This window comes from Nicotiana tabacum, chromosome 5 (assembly GCF_000715075.1).
Source record: "Nicotiana tabacum cultivar K326 chromosome 5, ASM71507v2, whole genome shotgun sequence".
Taxonomy (NCBI): domain Eukaryota; kingdom Viridiplantae; phylum Streptophyta; class Magnoliopsida; order Solanales; family Solanaceae; genus Nicotiana; species Nicotiana tabacum.
Window position 1 is genome coordinate 148,856,802 of NC_134084.1, and position 17,943 is coordinate 148,874,744.

Genomic DNA, 17,943 nt, shown 5'->3' on the forward strand with positions numbered 1-17,943 from the left:
GCCGACTATAGTACGACTCGATAGAGTAAAATAGGTACATCTATATAATGCATGTTGGACTCATTGGAATCACATTCCGAGCCTTTCGGTGTGACATTAGGTCGGCAACCTCTATACACGTTATTAGGAATAACTCTTCATTATGAATCTTGTAAGAATCAATAAGTACCAACAATATTGATAACATAAGAATAAGAGATGCAACATCAACATCAATCGTTCCATAAGAAGAGAAATAATGTAGGTACTGCTAGATTCTAAGAATGGAGTATTTTTGGAAGCTCATTCATTACATTATGTACAATCAGAGTCGTGCAAAATAAGGGAAGGGATAGCCTCACATACCTTGTATATATTTCCCAACCTCAAGCCATGCAGATGTCACGACTCCTTAGTCTACAATAAGAGAAATGACACTATCGTTATCGTTTAAGCGTCGTAACTATGTATCGGCCACAACCTATTTTACGATGAAACAGACAGCACCTCCCTTATTTATATGACTTCCCACAAGTCAAAACAATCACCAAACGGCCAAACAACATCAATAATAATCATATTGAGCCTCCCAAATAGTCCACCAACCAACAACATTACTACCAAGCCTTTCGATATATATTTCACAAGTTTTAGCTTCAATGACTTAACCGCAACTTGGATAGTCTTAAATACATATAGAGTAAGAGGTTCCTTACCTTTAAACAGAAAGAAAAACTCCAATTTGACCTTAATTTTTCATGAAATATTCCTCCAATGCTGCCACAAGAACAAGGAAGCGAAACTGGCAATCAATTAGGGTTTTTCGGCACTAGAATCACTTTAGAAGACTTGAAATCACCTTGGGTTGATATTAAAAACTTGAGGGAGTATTTACATAGCATAAAATACTTAAAAAACCTCCCACACGAGCTAGAACAACACAAAAATTAGCAGCAACAAGAAGAACAAGAAACTTACTAGCACCACGGGATTCCCGATACTTGATTTGTGTTGTTTGCCCTTTGTTTGGGTCTTGGATCATGAGAGAAACTTGAAAGAATGTTTTTAGGGTTCTAAGGTCTGAATAAACTAAAAAACAATGACTTAAAACGGGTTTGAGGCATCTTATATATATCCATATGTCTTAAACCGCCTATGTGGGCCCATACAGAGCTGCTTGGTGTAGTCTCGCAAAAATGCAAATATCTCTCGACTCCAAAATTGTCTCGACAAACGGTTTAATATGTTAGAAACTAGACTCATAGATCTTCAATTCGGTGGGTAGATCACCCCATAATTCCAAGTAAATTGGGATAAAAGTTTAGTGATATATGACCTAAAGTTTAAGTAAAATTATGAACCTAAGTTGCAACAACTTTTGTCGACTTTTGTTTCATAAATCGATTGACTTCAAGACTTATGATAGGGATATTATATGATTCAAATACCTTAAAACATGACCTCTTGATTATATTAAGAACCTCTAGGTTTACACGAAAATGCGGGTTACAATATCCTTGATTCGTGTAACTTCTAATACTTGTTAACTACCCTTATACACCCTTGTATCATTTAAGACCGATAGGATTAACTTATTATCGTCTCAAAGATAATATCTTCTTGGATTTACGTTAATTAACTTACGGCATGAACTAATATATGTGAATATGGGTTGTAACACCCTCCCCCCCCTTAGGAACATTTGTCCTCGAATGTAAGGGTTTATGGGGAGTCTAAATCATCGCGGATTCCAATGGAAATTTCTGGCCGAGTTTCCTCTATAAAATGGACACTAGCCAAACTTGCAAGCAGTTAAATCCAACGTATGGCTTCACAAGGCTATAAAAAGCATTATGGATATGTACATTATCTGCATATCACCATTTTTTATTAAGGAAGAGTATTCTCAAGTTATTACTTACCTTATAGAGTTGTTTTGCCTTCTAATGCGTCCTACGTTTCCCCGGCATGCTCGTTATCTTCATTCTGGAATAGGTAAGGGTATTTAGACTTCAACTCATCTTCTTCTTCCCATGTCATTTCTTCCATATTCTTGTTCCTCTATAATACTTTGACGGAAGCTACATCTTTTGTTCTCATCTTGTGGACCTGTCGATCTAATATAGCCACTGGCACTTCTTTATATGATAGATCCTCTGTAACTTGTACATCTTTGATTGGAACGACTCGATAAGGGTCTCCAATACATTTCCTCAACATAGATGCATGGAATACTGGTGGAAAAATTCCAATTCAGATAGCAATTCTAACTTATAAGCAACCTGTTCAATTCGTCGTAGAATGTTATACGACCTGACATACCATAGACTCAGCTTACCCTTCTTCCCGAAATGCATAACACCCTTCATCTGTGAGATCCTCAAGAAGACCTAATCATTAACCTCAAACTCCAGAGCATGACGTCGGATAACGGAATAAGACTTTTGCCTGTTTTATGCCATCCTCAGTCGCTCTTATCACTTTCACCTTCTCAATGGCTTGGTGAATAAAATCTGGCTCATATAATTCTGTTTCACCGATTTCGAACCATCCAACTGGTGATCTACATCTCCTCCGGTATAGTTCCTCGTACGAGGTCATTTTAATATTAGAATGGTAGCTATTATTGTGTGCGAATTCTATGAGTGGAAGGTGGCCATCCCAATTCCCCTTGAAATCTTGAACACACGCTCGCAGTATATCTTCAAGTGTCTGAATGGTACGTTCAACCTGTCTGTCAGTTTGTAGATGGAATACAGTGCTAAGATTCACTTGTATGCCTAAACCCTTCTGAAAAGACCTCCAAAAGTTAGTCGTAAATTGAGCTCCTCGATCTGATATAATAGATACCGGCACACCATGAAGCCTAACAATATCCTTGATATACAACTTCACATAAGCCGTGTAAGTTGTCTTAACTGGTAGAAAATGGGCAGATTTTGTAAGTCGATCAACTATCACCCAAATGGAGTCAAACTTATGATAAGAGCGAGGTAATCCAATAATGAAGTCCATATTAATCACCTCCCATTTTCAGGTCGGAATCTCTATATTCTGAATCAATCCACTGGGTTTCTGATGCTCGATCTTTACTTGTTGACAATTAGGACACTGGGCTACAAATTCTGCAATAGACTTCTTTATGTTATCCCACCAATACTGCTCCTTAACGTCATGATACATCTTTGTCGAGCCGGGATGGATGGAATATCGGGATTGATGAATCTCAATCATAATCTTGTCTCGCAACCGTGCCACATTAGGCACACATAATTGGCCCTGGTATCTCAGTGCCCCATCTCCTCCTATCTCAAAAGATGTAATTTTACACTACTGAATGCTCTCTCAATCGTACTAAGGTAGGATCTTCATATTGTCATGCTTTTACCTCGGCTACCAAAGATGATTCTAATGTATTTTGTACAATAACACCTCCATCATCAGAGTCTAACAATTTGATTCTCATATTGGCCAGCTGCTGAAGCTCTTTAGTCAACCCCTGTCTACCTGCCTCAATGTGTACTAAGCTTCCCACTAACTTACGACTGAGAGCGTCTGCCACAACATTGGCTTTACTGGGATGGTACAGTATCTCAATATTGTAATCTTTCAGTAATTAAAGCCACTTACGCTGCCTCAAATTCAACTATTTATGCTTGAAGATGTATTGTAAGCTCTTGTGATCTGTGTGGATGTCAACATAGACGCCGTATAAGTTGATCCGCCATATCGTCAAAGGATACATTACTACAACCAATTCCAAATCATGGGTCGGGTGGTTGTTTTCATGCTTCTTCAATTGTCTTGATGCATAATCAATCATCTTCCCACATTGCATCAATACGCACCCCAAACTTATACCTGAGGCATCACAATATAACACATAACCTTATGTTCCTTCAGGGAGAGTGAGCACTGGCGAGAATGTCAATCGATTCTTTAGCTCCTGAAAACTTCGTTCACAAGCATCAGACCACTAGAACTTTGTAGCTTTCTGTGTTAACTTAGTCAATAGTGCTGATATAGAGGAAAAACTTTCTACAAACCGCCTACAATATCCCGCTAGCCCTAGGAAGTTGCGTACTTCTGATGGTGTTATAGGTCTTGGGCCATTCTTCACTACATTGATCTTTTGAGTGTCGACACTAATACCCTCGTCAAATATCACATGGACAAGGAATACTACTGAGTTCAGCCAGAATTCACATTTGGAGAGCTTAGCATATAACTTACGATCCTAAAGCGTCTGTAATTCTATCCGCAAGTGGCTCGCATGTTCCACCTCCGAACACCAATAAACCATAATGTCATCAATGAATACGATCATGAACACATCAAGATAGGGTCTGAATACATTATTCATGAGATCCATAAAAGCTGCTGGGGCATTTGTTAGCCCAATCGACATTACCAAGAACTCAAAGTACCCATATCTTGTCCAGAAGGCCGTCTTTGGAATATCCTTCTCCTTAACCCTCACCTGATGATACCCTTAACGTAAGTCAATCTTGGAGAAATACTTGGAACACTGGAGTTGGTCAAACAGGTTATCAATCCTTGGAAGTGGATACTTGTTCTTTATAGCAAACTTATTCAACTGTCGACAATCGATACACATCCTTAACGCCCCATCTTTCTTCTGTACAAACAAGACTGTCGCACCCCAAGGTGAAGTGCTAGGCCTAATGAAGCCTTTATCCAGCAAGTCCTTCAACTGCGCCTTCAACTCTCGCAACTCTATCGGGGCCATCCTTGTATGGAGGGATAGAGATCGGTTGAGTGCCAGGCAATGCATCAATGCTAAACTCAATCTCCCTTTCAAGAGGAAGGCCTGGGATTTCATCTGGGAAAACATCTAGAAATTGATTGACCACCGAGATTGATGGTAAAGTAGGCAGTTTTGCCTGCGCATCCCTAACACAAACTAGATGATAAATATAACCTTTTGAGATCATCTTCCTTGCCTTAAGATAGGAAATAAACCTACCTTTCGTCATAGCAATGTTCCCCTTCCATTCAATGATGGGTTCACCAGGTAACTGAAACCTAACCATCTTCGTACGACAGTCAACATTTGCATAGCATGAGGCCAAATAGTCCATTCCCATCATCACATCGAAATCAACCATTTCTAACTCAAATAAATTATTCGAGGTTTGATGACTACAAATCATCACTATGCAACCTCTATATACCCTTCTAACAATTACAGAACCTCCTATCGAAGTAGATACCACAAGTGGTTTACTTATCAATTCAGGTTCAACGCGAACTTATTAGCCACAAAGGGTGTAACATATGATAATGTAGATCCTGGATCAATCAGCACATATACATCATAAGAAAACACAGACAATATACCTGTAACAACATCCGGAGACGACTCGAGATCCTGTCGATATACTAGAGCATAGGTTCAATTTTGAGCACCACTCGAACTTGGCACTGCACCTCTACCTCTACCTCTACCACGACCTGTCGACTGTTGCAAACCCTGTGCTGGAGGTCGAATTGATGAGGAAGAACAAGACAAAGATCCAATCGGCTGAGCCATACCACCACCTGCTCTGTTAGGACGATCCCACATCATATGGCCAGGCTGTCCGCAAGAATAGCACGCATCAGAACCTTGGCGGAATAGTCCAAAGTGGGCCTTGCTGCACTGATCACATCGGGGTGTTGGCGGTCTCGTCTGACTAGTATCCCTATAATATTGCGAGCTTGATACCTACGAACTCTGACCTGGACCAGAATAGGTAAATGATCATACCGAGGCCTCTAAAGCTGTGGAGGAGCATTAGCTATAGGTGGCACCGAACTCCTCGAAGACTGGGTCCTAATACTACCTCTAAAGTCATCAGAATATCCTGCAAATCTCGCCCTCTTATGCTGGCCCCTATCCTGCTCCCTATCTACCCTTTGCTAGCACTTACGATCCTCTAGGGTCTAGGAATAAGCCTAAATACGGGAAATATTCATGCCCTCCACCAAGGAGGCTATTGTGTACTCATTTATTAGATGTGGTCCCAACTCGTTCAAGAAAAATTGCACCCTATCGCTCATCTCGACCACCATATGGGGGGAATACCTAGCTAAAGAATCAAACTGCATACTATATTCTCGCACACTCATATTACCTCGTCGAAGGTTCAAGAACTTATCAGCTCTAGCTCGTCGTATCTCAACTAGCAAGTAGTGACGAAGAAAGGCCTCAGAAAATTCCTTCCACACAGCTGCAGGAGTGTTCGGACCCCTAGATCTCTCCCAACTATCATACCAGAAAAACGCTAAATCATGTAACCGATAAGAAGGCAACTCTACTGCCTTAGTATCTTTAGCGTGCATAACTCGTAGTGTACGATGAACCTGGTTAATAAAAGTCTGCGGGTCCTTGGGGTCTGATCCGGTAAACACTGGAGGGTGTAGATTAATAAATCATGACTCTCTCACTAACCGGTTTATCAGCAGCACCAGTATTCTGCCTTTGGGCTTGAGCAGCTACCAAGCTAGCCAACAACTGCACCATACTGCGCATATCATGGTCTGTAGTGCTAGATAGAGGAACTGAAGGTGTTGGGTGCCTCCTAATATCCTTTGGAGGAGACGAAGTAGATGAGGTATGAGATAGCATCTCACTTTGAGCCTCAATTTGGCATGCTCTAGCTGGAGGCACCTGACTGGTACCCTCTCCCACAGTTGTATCAAGTCGTCTACTAATTGCTTGCTTCCTAGTCGAAGGCATCGCTGAAAGAAAACAAGGTGAATATTAGAGACTAACACTTACGGCTCAACTCTAAGCACGATCTAGATTCAAGAAGAAGGTAACAACCCTAGATGTCATGTAGACTCCTGATTATATATATGACGTGCTACACATCCATAATCAAGACTCTACTAGACATGACTCAAAGACAACCCCTAGACAGACTTGCTCTGATACCAAGTTTGTCACGACCCAAACTGGAGGGTCATGACTAGCACCCGGGTCATACTTGCCAGCACCAACGTACATTTTATCTAACTTTCCATATTATCTTTAAGGGCCGACGAGATCAATATAAATGGTAGACATGGATCATGAACAACCAACAATGAATGATAATGGCATGAACATACATAACATGGGACGACAAGACTATCAAGAAACTATATATAAGGTACGAGCTACCACGCTACCATGAAAGACTATAAAACAAAAATCAGCCGACAAGGCATTCCAAACCATACGTGAGTCGACACCTATCTATGAGCCTCTAAAGGAACATAAGTGCTGCAACATTGCCGGAACAAGGCCCCGGCATACCCATAATGTCTATAACAAAAATGCATACCAAGACCACGGCAAGTCCGGAAAAGGGATCTCGCCAATAACCACTGAACTGGGTAGCCTACTGTGGTGGGGGAGTTGCGTCTACCGATCTAACACGACATGCAGTATTCACAAATAAAAAGGACGTCAGTACGAGTAAAGTACTGAGTATGTAAGGCAGGAAAGCATAAGTACGAATAGTAATGTAAACAGGGATAGAGAATATACAACCTGTAACATCTGGGTACCTCTGAGGGCTACTGACATGAAATGCATGATACATACATATATATACATAAACTTTTAAAACATACGCCTCTGTGGGTATCATCATCATCATCATATCGTACCCAGCTATAATAGGCTCGGTAAAACTTACCCGACCATCATAAGGCTTGGTAGAATCGTACCCGGCACGTAGAGCTTGGTAAAACCCAACTGATCAGTGGTTGCATAATATGTGACGTACCCGACCGACTATAGTGTGGCTCGGTAGAGTAAAATAGGTACATATATATAATGCATGTTTGACTCATTAAAATCACATGCTGAACCTTTCGGAGTGACATAACGTCGGTAATGTCTGTACACGTTATTAGGAATAACTCTTCATCATGAATATTATAAGAATCAATAAGTACCAACAACATTGATAACATAAGAATAAGAGAAGTAACATCAACATCAATCATTCCATATGAAGAGAAATAATGTAGGTACTGCTAGATTCTAAGAGTGGAGTATTTTTGGAAGCTCGTTCATTACATTATGTACAATCGGAGTCGTGCAAAAGAAGGTAAGGGATAGCCTCACATACCTTGTATATACTGCCCAACCTCAAGCCATGCAAATGTCACAACTCCTTAGTCTACAATAAGAGAAATGACACTATCGTTATCGTTTAAGCGTCGTAACTATTATGTGTCGGCCGCAACCTATTTTACGATGAAACGGACAGCACCTCCCTTATTTATATGACTTCCCACAAGTCAAAAGAATCACCAAATAGCCCAAACAACATCAATAATAATCATATTGAGCCTCCCAAATAGTCCACCAACCAACAACAACATTACTACTAAGCCTTTCAATATATATTTCACAAGTTCTAGCTTCAATGACTTAGTCACAAGTTGGATAATCTTAAATACATGTAGAGTAAAAAGTTTCTTACCTTTAAATAGAAAGAAAAACTCCAATTTGACCTTAATTGTCTACGTAATATCCCTCCAATGCTGCCACAAGAACAAGGAAGCAAAACTAGCAATCAATTAGGGTTTTTCGACACTAGAATCACTTTAGAAGACTTGAAATCACCTAGGGTTGATATTAAAAACTTGAGGGAGTATTTAAAGAACATAAAACACTTAAAACAACCTCGCACACGAGCTAGAACAACACAAAAATGAGCAACAACAAGAAGAACAAGAAACTTACTAGCGCCACGGGATTCCCAATACTTGATTTGTGTTGTTTGCCCTTTGTTTGGGTCTTGGATCATGAGAGAAACTTGAAAGAATGTTTTTATGGTTCTAAGGTATATATATCCATATGTATTAAACCACCTATGTGAGCCCCATACAGAGCTGCTTGGTGCGGTCTCGGGAAAACGCGAATATCTCTCTACTTCGAGATCATATAGGCGAACGGTTTAATGCATTGGAAATTATACTCGTAGATCTTCAATTTGGTGTTTAGATCACCCTGTAATTCCAAGAAAATTGGGAGAAAATCTTAGTAACATTTGACCTAAAGTTTAAGTAAAATTATGAACCTAAGTTGCGACAACTTTTGTCAACTTTTGTTTCATAACTCGTTTGATTTTAAGACTTATTATACGGATATTATATGATTCTAATAGCTTAAAACACGACCTCTTGAGTATATTAAGCACCTCTAGGTTTACTCGAAAATACGGGTTACAACATCCTTGATTCGTATAACTTCTAATACTTGTTAACCACCCTGATACACCCTTGTATCATTTAAGACCAATATGATTAACTTCTTATCATATCAAAGATAATCTCTTCTTGGATTTACGTCGACTAACTTACGGCATGAACTAACGTACGTGAATATGGGTTGTAACAATCACACACTAATTACAATATTTTTACTGAAATAGTTGTACTAATTAGCATGAGATGCACGTGCAATGCACGTGTCCAAGAACTATTAATAGCATAAGTAGGAAACATATCAGTATTTAATATCCATATTAAAGAGGTTAAAAACTGAGTAATATCCCTATTAAAGAGGTTAAAACTGATATCCCTATTAAAGAGGTTAAAAACTGAGTAATATCCCAATACTTTTTATTAGGGCTTGAAGAATAGAAAATATTACTAATCAATATATAGAAATACTTAATATATGTACAGATAGTTCATAACATGAAAGAAAATGAGAAGTTTTATCTTTATTCTACTCAAGAAATAGATCATGTCAGCGGAAATTAATAATTTGTTTGGATTCTCCTAATCCAATTTTGATTTTGAAAAGGACTCTTATGAAGCATAGTAATAACAACTTACTGATACTTATAAAGCATAGTCATTATTCAAGCTATTTTTTGTGACGACCCGGCCAGTCGTCTCATGATTAGCCACTTCGTTTCTCCTATTTCTACTTCGTAAAGCTTTGTTATCTATGTTTTATGGTATCGGGTTGGTTGGATCGAGTCTGGAAGGAGTTTGGTGAAGTTTGAGACACTTAGTCTCTTTTAAGAAGGTTCAAGTTGGAAAGGTCAACCAGATGTTGACTTATGTGTTAGAGGGCTCGGATGTGAGTTCTGATGGTTCGGTTAGCTTTGGGAGGTAATTTATGACTTAGGAGTGTGATTGGAATGGGTTTTGGATGTCTGGGGTAGAATTAGGCTTGAATTGGCGAAATTGATATTTTGGCGATTTCCGGTTGATAGAGGAGATTTTGATATAAGGGTCAGAATGAAATTCCAAGAGTTGCAGTAGCTTCGTTGTGTCATTTGGGATGTGTGTGCAAAATTTCAGGATATTCGGATGTGGTTTGGTTGGGTTTTTAATCAAAAGCGTGTTTCGAAAGATTTTAGAAACTTAGGCTTGAATCCGATGTGATTTGGTAGATTTGATGTTATTTGAGGTGTTTTGATGATTGGAGCAAGTTTGAATAAGGTATTGGGTTATGTTAGTTCTCTTGGTTGAGGCCCCGGGAGCCTCGGGGTGATTTCGGATGGTTAACGGAAGAGTTGAAGTGTAATTGCAGCTGCTGAAATTGCTGCTTCTGGTGTTTTCTTTCCTGCGGTTTGGGGACCGTAGGTGCGGTGTCGCATATGCGGGGGAACAACCGCAGAAGCGATTTTGGAATAAAAGTCTGGGACCGCAGATGCGGTAGAGGGCCCGCACTTGCGGAGCTGCAGATGCGGCGAGTGCACTGCAAATGCGGTTTTGGTCCCTTAAGTGAATTCCGCAGAAGCGGAGGGTAGACCGCAAATGTGGTACCACAGATGCGGTTAAAGTGTCGCATATGCAAAAAGGACTAGGCAGAAGGTATATATTTCTTCCTTCGTGATTTTTGAAGGGTTTAACCATTTTTGAACTCGGAATTGGGAGCTTTGGGCGATTTTGAGTAGAGAAATCAAAGAGACTTCGTTGAGGTAAGGATTTTGGACTTAAAACACATTTCTATGGTAGAATTTCATGAATTAAGGCTGTAATTAATGGGATTAAAAGGCTAAAAATGGAGGATTAGGGCTTGAGTTTAAGAGACCTTTAATAGAGGATTTGAGGGGCCATTTGAACTCCGATTTTTATATTCTGGGTATGTATGGACTCGTGGAGAGATGAGGAATCTATTGGTGTAAAAAATTTTGAGTTTCGAGAAGTGGGACCGGGGCTCAGGTTTTGCTAATTTCGGGATTTTTGGTATTTTTCGATTGTTTTCGCTTGGGCCTTGTTCCCTTGGCATATTGTGACGTATTCGCTCTAATTTTTGATAGATTCGACGCGAGCGGAGGACGATTTGAGGGTCAAAGGCGTCGCGGAGCAGTATTTTCACCTGTTCGAGGTAAGTAACCTTTGTAAATCTGGAACTGAGGGTACAAAACCCTGGTATTTGACTCATTTTGATAAATGCGGTGACGCACATGCTAGGTGACGAGCGTGTGGGCGCGCACCGGTAGGGATTGTGACTTGGCTCATCCTGTAGCGACTATTAAGCCGCGTATTTGATTTGGAATCATATATTATTATGTACTTTAGTCATTTACACTGTATTATGGGTTATATGCCATGTTTGGGGCCTTGTGCTGACCTGTTGAGACCCTTAGAGGCATTTTTTTACTATTTTTCCTCGCTTTACTTGTTGAAAGCATATCCTCAGTCATGTTTTACCTGTTTAAATGTTTATAGCTGGTTTTATCACTCCACTTCTAAATATGAGGACTGTTTGGGCAGAGTTCCCTAATTTCTATTGTTATACCCGAGAGGCTGTGAGGTTAATGACTGAGAGAGGTTGAGAACCTAATAATGAGGATATTATATGTATATATTATGGATCGGGTTGCATGCCGCATCGATACTTATATGGATCAGGCTGCCTGCCGCAACGATATATATATTGGATTGGGCTGCACGCCGCAGCGATATGACGCTTGGGCTGTAGGAGCCCCTCTGGAGTTTGCACACCCCCAGTGAGCGTAGTCGACTATAAATACATGGATCGACTGCACGCCGTAGTGGATACTATGATTTCTGTCATTACGAGGTATATATGAGACGAGTGCTGAAAGTGAGTACTAAGTGACGAGAGTTGAGTCCCGAGTGACTGAGAGGCTGCCCAGGGGGCCATATTCTGAGTGATTCCTTGCCCGAGAGGCCCTATTATGTTGTTTTCACTGTTTCACTCTTCTTTTTAACTATGCCTCTGTTGGAAATACTGCTAAGTATATGATTTCAAGTTTTAAACTGAAAGTGTGGATTTTATGACGAAACTGGTTTTAAACTGTAAAGTTGAGCTGCTATCCTGTTGCTATTTTTAGTTATATGTTTTAATTACTCATCACATCTTCAGTCTTTATTTACTTTAGTTACTTACTGAGTTGGCGTACTCATGTTACTTCCTGCACCATGTATGCAGATCCAAGAGCCCGTGTGGCCGCGTGAGCATTTCTTCAGCTGGTCCAGCTTCTGTTGGAGGATTCCGAGGTAGCTGCATGGCGTTCGCAGCCCTGATTTCTCCCCTCTATCTTATTATTTTCCGCATTTCTAAACTATCTATGTAGTAGGTTGTTCAGACTTGTAATTAGAGGCTCTAAACTCGTGACACCAGATGGTTGGGTCTGTGTAGTAGTTGTTATGTTGACATACCGCATATTTCTGTCATTTTTATACTTATATTGAATTCCGCATTTAAAACTTACGTTAGAAAAATGGCTTAAAGTTATTGGTAAAAGGGTTATGATTATGGGTTTGACGGCTTGCCTAGTACTGTGATAGGCGCCATCACGACCGGTATTTGGGGTCGTGACAAGTTCGTATCAGAGCCTAGGTTACAAAGGTCTCGCGAGTCATGAGACGGTTTAGTAGAGTCTCGCGAATCGGTATGGAGACGTCTGTATTTATCCTCGAGAGGCTGCAGAACCTTTAGGAAAAACTTCACGTTCTTGAAACTCTTGTCGTGTGAACTTGTTGATCCGAGTACTAAACTTCTGTTATTCTATTCTCTCACAGATGGTGAGGACACAAGCTACTAGATGGGGTGGACGACCATCAGTGCCACCAGCTAAGGCCACCAGTGGCCGAGGTCATGGTAGAGACCGTGGAAGGGGCAGAGTAGCTAGAGCGACACCGACAGACCCACCAGCTACCCTAGTTCCCGATCAGGTCCCAGTTGGGGATGCTGCAGCAGCACCAGTGCAGGCACCAGATGTGCCTATCGTGATTCCAGGCCTTCAGGAGGCCTTAGCTCAGATCTTGTCAGTGTGTACCGAGTTGGCACAGGCGGTTTCAGCTACTACGGTCACAGCTACTTCCCAGGCTGGGGGAGTCACCTAGACTCCCGTTGCTCACACACTTGAGCAGGTTGTGTAGGGAGTACAAACACCGGGGGTACCTCCAGCCCAGCCGGTTGCACCATCTCAGGAGTTTGTAGTACCAGTTATGCCTGATAATGAGCAGCGTCGACTTGAGGGGTTTGGTAGGCTCCAGCCTCCGTCATTCAGTGGTGCAGAGAGCGAGGATGCCCAAGGTTTTCTATATAAGTGCCAGCGGATGCTTCGGACAACAGGGATTCTTGAGACTAGTGGTGTGGCATTTACCACCTTTCAGTTTGGTGGGAGGCGTATGAGAGGCATAGGCCTGTTGGTGTAGTGCCCCTTACTTGGCAGCAGTTCTCTGTTCTCTTCTTGGAGAAGTATGTACCGCAGTCACGCCAAGAGGAGTTGCGCAGGTAGTTTGAGCAGTTGCGTCAGGGGGAGATGTCAGTGACGCAATATGAGATGTGGTTCTCTGAGTTAGTCTGACATGCAGTTTGATTGGTTCCCATGGACCGAGAGAGGATCAGGAGGTTTGTTGATGGTCTCACATATCAGCTTCGGATCCTTATAACTAAAGAGAGGGTGACAGGTGCTACCTTCGAAGAGGTGGTTGACATCGCCCATGAGATTGAGTCGGTTCGCCAGCAGGAGCGAGAGGAGAGGGGGGCCAAGAGGCCTCGGGGATTTGGTAGCTTCAATAGTGTCTTTGGAGAGGTGAGTTCCAGCAGGGCAGAGGCCGTTCTTTTAGGAAAGCACATTCAGCTCGCCCGGGTTATCGTGGAGCATCTTCGGGTCATGGTTATTGTGAGACCCCATGTTTTTTTCTTTTTCTCTTACGTAATATACGTAACGTGGTGTGGTTATATTAGGTATATATGATTGGGTGTAGCACATTGGGATAATAAGAATGAAAATGTGTGGTAATATCAAGGAACTAAACTAAAGCTGTAGGTCAAAGGAATCCCTTAAACAAAGGTTCGTGGTTAAAGAAATGGCTCGGGTGGCACCCCGCGTGTTCGGAAGATTTAAGTTAATTTACACATGTGGGATAAGACCAAGAGTGTCAAATATGCTAAGAATAATGTGTTATGAGGCATTATAATATCACACTGGTCACATGTTAAGTTTTGGAATCAAGCAAGTTGTGAATTAAAGGTCGGCAAAAGTTATCGTAAATTTCTCTAATAACTTTTCTAAACTTTGGGTCAAATGTATCATATCATTTCTCCCAATATATAAAGAGTTATGGGACTCACAACCTACCGAATCGAAGGCCTACGAGTTTAGTCCGTAACCAAAAAAACCTCACATCAATCCGACATTGGAGTAAAAGGTTATGACCGTTTTACCGCGGACTGTCCAAGCTGAAACCGGGTCGCGAACCGGGTTGGGTCAAACAAGTAGTATAAGTCGGCAAATTCGACTTTTCAGACCTAAAAACATTTCATTTTTGTCCTAAAACAGTAAGAAAGCTAAAGAGAAGGTTACATGGTGTTCTTGAGTGATTAAGGTGCGTTTTTAACGATTTCTACCGTTAAAATTTGCCCCCGTGCCTAGAAACGCAATCTCTACGCTTTGCAATCGTTTCCCCCCTTCTATTAGCTGTGTTTGGAGCTATTCTTGGAAGATAGGAATTTGTTGTTCTTGTTGGTTCTTCAGGCTTTATACGTGGTTTTCCAAGGTAATCATCTTGGGACTCTTTTATGATCGTTTATACAAAGTTCTACGGATGTTTCGTCAAGTTAGGGTCATATGGAAAATTTGCCGATTTAAACTCAACTATGAACTATTTATAGGTGTGTATAAGCTGCATATATATAGTGTTTTCGAATCTTAGGACGTAAGGAACAACTTTCGTGAAGGAACTACAGGCATTCGGACGTTCGTTGGAGAGGTATGTTAAGGCTAAACTCTGTCCTTCCTTTTAGCACGAATTCTGGGAAATTCCTAAGACGTCAAATGTGATATTTTACTATTCTATTGCTAGAAAGACCTTCTGTGAAAGGAATTGGGATCGTAGCTGAAGTATTTTCATGATGCTATTAGGTTGATATTCCACTCGTTCGGTTAAATAGGGTATTCGACATCTATATATGTCATTTGTTCGGCTTTCTTAACTATATGTCTATATATGTGAATTCTTATTCGTCTTTGGGTTGTGTGACTAGAAAATAAAGGCATTTAGTATTTGTGATCAGTCCTTCTCCCTTGTTAAAGTGTATCTTAAAATCTCTAAAGTGACACGTCGATTTCCAAAAATCTCAAATATAATTTTTATGTTTAAACTACTAAAACACTTGATTTTTGAAATACTTTCTTTTACTAAATATCAAGAAATCAGGTATAAGGACTAAGTGAAGCACCTTAAGATTTTTATGAACATCTTCAGAGTTAAGTTATCTTTTTAAAAGTCGAGTTAAGTTTTCAAGCTTATTCAAAAGAAAAGAAAACATATGAGGTCCACGAGACCATTGTATGTGATACGAAGGTGATTATGAGATCATGAGGATAAGAGTACCTATGAGCCAAGATTGGCTAAGTTCTTGTTATGGCCTATTATGTGCATTTAAAGTTCATATCATACATGACATATTATGCATGGACTTCGAGCTATAATCGGAGGTAAGGGGCCTATTTTCCCGAAAAACTATATATATTGTACAGATGGCCACAGGTTGGCAATATGATACCGGTTAGCTACCGGAATAGACCGCCATTGCTAGCATTTGGTTGGGTATGTCATGCATTTGCATCAATATATATGTATTCACGACATACAATTACACGAGCATACCATGCATATTTGATTACTATGAAGTCGGATGTCGGCCATGGAGGTTATCAAAGTTTCAGTGTCAGGTGGTATCCCTATTACTTTTTTTTTACATCAGCTATGTATGATTCTATTGTCTGCCTTACATACCAGTACATTTTTATTCGTACTGATGTCCCGTTGCCTGGGGACACTGCATTTTTGTTTCGTGCGTGCAGGTCCAGGTACGGACTCTGATCGACCCCTCCGCTAGGATTTCGGGGTTCAGCTATGAGTTGGTAAGCTCCACCTCTTCCTGGAGCTTTCATAGAATGGTTACTTTTGTTATACAGTTTGGGTATAGTCGGGGCCTTGTCTCGACAGTACTTATGACACTCTTTGAGGCTATTGTGGACACAGTATTCTGGGTTTCTTTTTGTAGCTTTCAGTCTCCAGCCCATAGGTTTGGCATGTATATATATGTGTGTAGGCATGTATGTCTCCAATCGCGGCCTCGTCGACCAGCTAGTACTTTATTATTTTGGCTCGTCTACCTTTGTTAATATGGCTTATTGTTATTCAGGTCATGACCTTAATGGTCCAGGCTGAGTATTTCAGATGTTGTGCTGCCCGATCTGTTGGGCCCCCAGTTTGGTTAGCTAGTATGTTTAGTGGCTAACTCGATCGAATATAGTATCGAGTGTCAGTCGTGCCTCTCCTAGTTTGGGGCGTGTCAAACTTGGTATCAGAGCAGGTCATATCCTAGGGAGTCCACAAGCCGTGTCTAGTAGAGTCTTACTTATGGTTGTGTTGTGCACCACACTTATAATCATGAGGCTATGAGGCATTTAGGAATGGTTACATTTCTTTCAATTAATAAATCGTGCTATAGAGAGAAGTTATAAGAACATATGAAATCTAAATCGTGCTTTGTGTTTCTTATCTAACAGGCTACCTACGCTCAGGAGATGGCATAGCGAGAGATAGGCATACATGGCATATTATGCATGGACTTCGAGCTATAATCGGAGGTAAGGGGCCTATTTGCCCGAAAATATATATATATTGTACAGATGGCCACAGGTTGGCAATATGATACCGATTAGCTACCGGAAGAGACCGTCATTGCTAGCATTTGGTTGGGTATGTCATGCATTTGCATCAATATATATGTATTCGCGACATACGATTACACGAGCATACCATGCATATTTGATTACTATGAAGTCGGATGTCGGCCATAGAGGTTATCAGAGTTTTAGTGTCAGGTGGTATCTCTATTACTTTTTTTTACATTAGCTATGTATGATTCTACTGTCTGCCTTACATACTAGTACATTTTTATTCGTACTGATGTCCCGTTGCCTGGGGACACTGCATTTTTGTTTCGTGCGTGCAGGTCCAGGTACGGACTCTGATCGACCCCTTTGCTAGGATTTCGGGGTTCAGCTGTGAGATGGTAAGCTCCACCTCTTCCTGGAGCTTTCATAGAATGGTTACTTTTGTTATACAGTTTGGGTATAGTCGGGGCCTTGTCTCGATAGTGCTTATGACACTCTTAGAGGCTATTGTGGACACAGTATTCTGGGTTTCTTTTTGTAGCTTTCAGTCTCCAGCCCATAGGCTTGGCATGTATATATATGTGTGTAGGCATGTATGTCTCCAATCGTGGCCTCGTCGGCCAGCTAGTACTTTATTATTTTGACTCGTATACCTTTGTTTATATGGCTTATTGTTATTCAGCTCATGACCTTAATGGTCCAGGCTTAGTATTTCAGATGTTGTGCTGCCCGATCTGTTGGGCCCCTAATTTAGTTAGCTAGTATGTTTAGTGGCTAACTCGATTGAATACAGTATCGAGTGCCAGTCGTGCCTCCCCTAGTTTGGGGC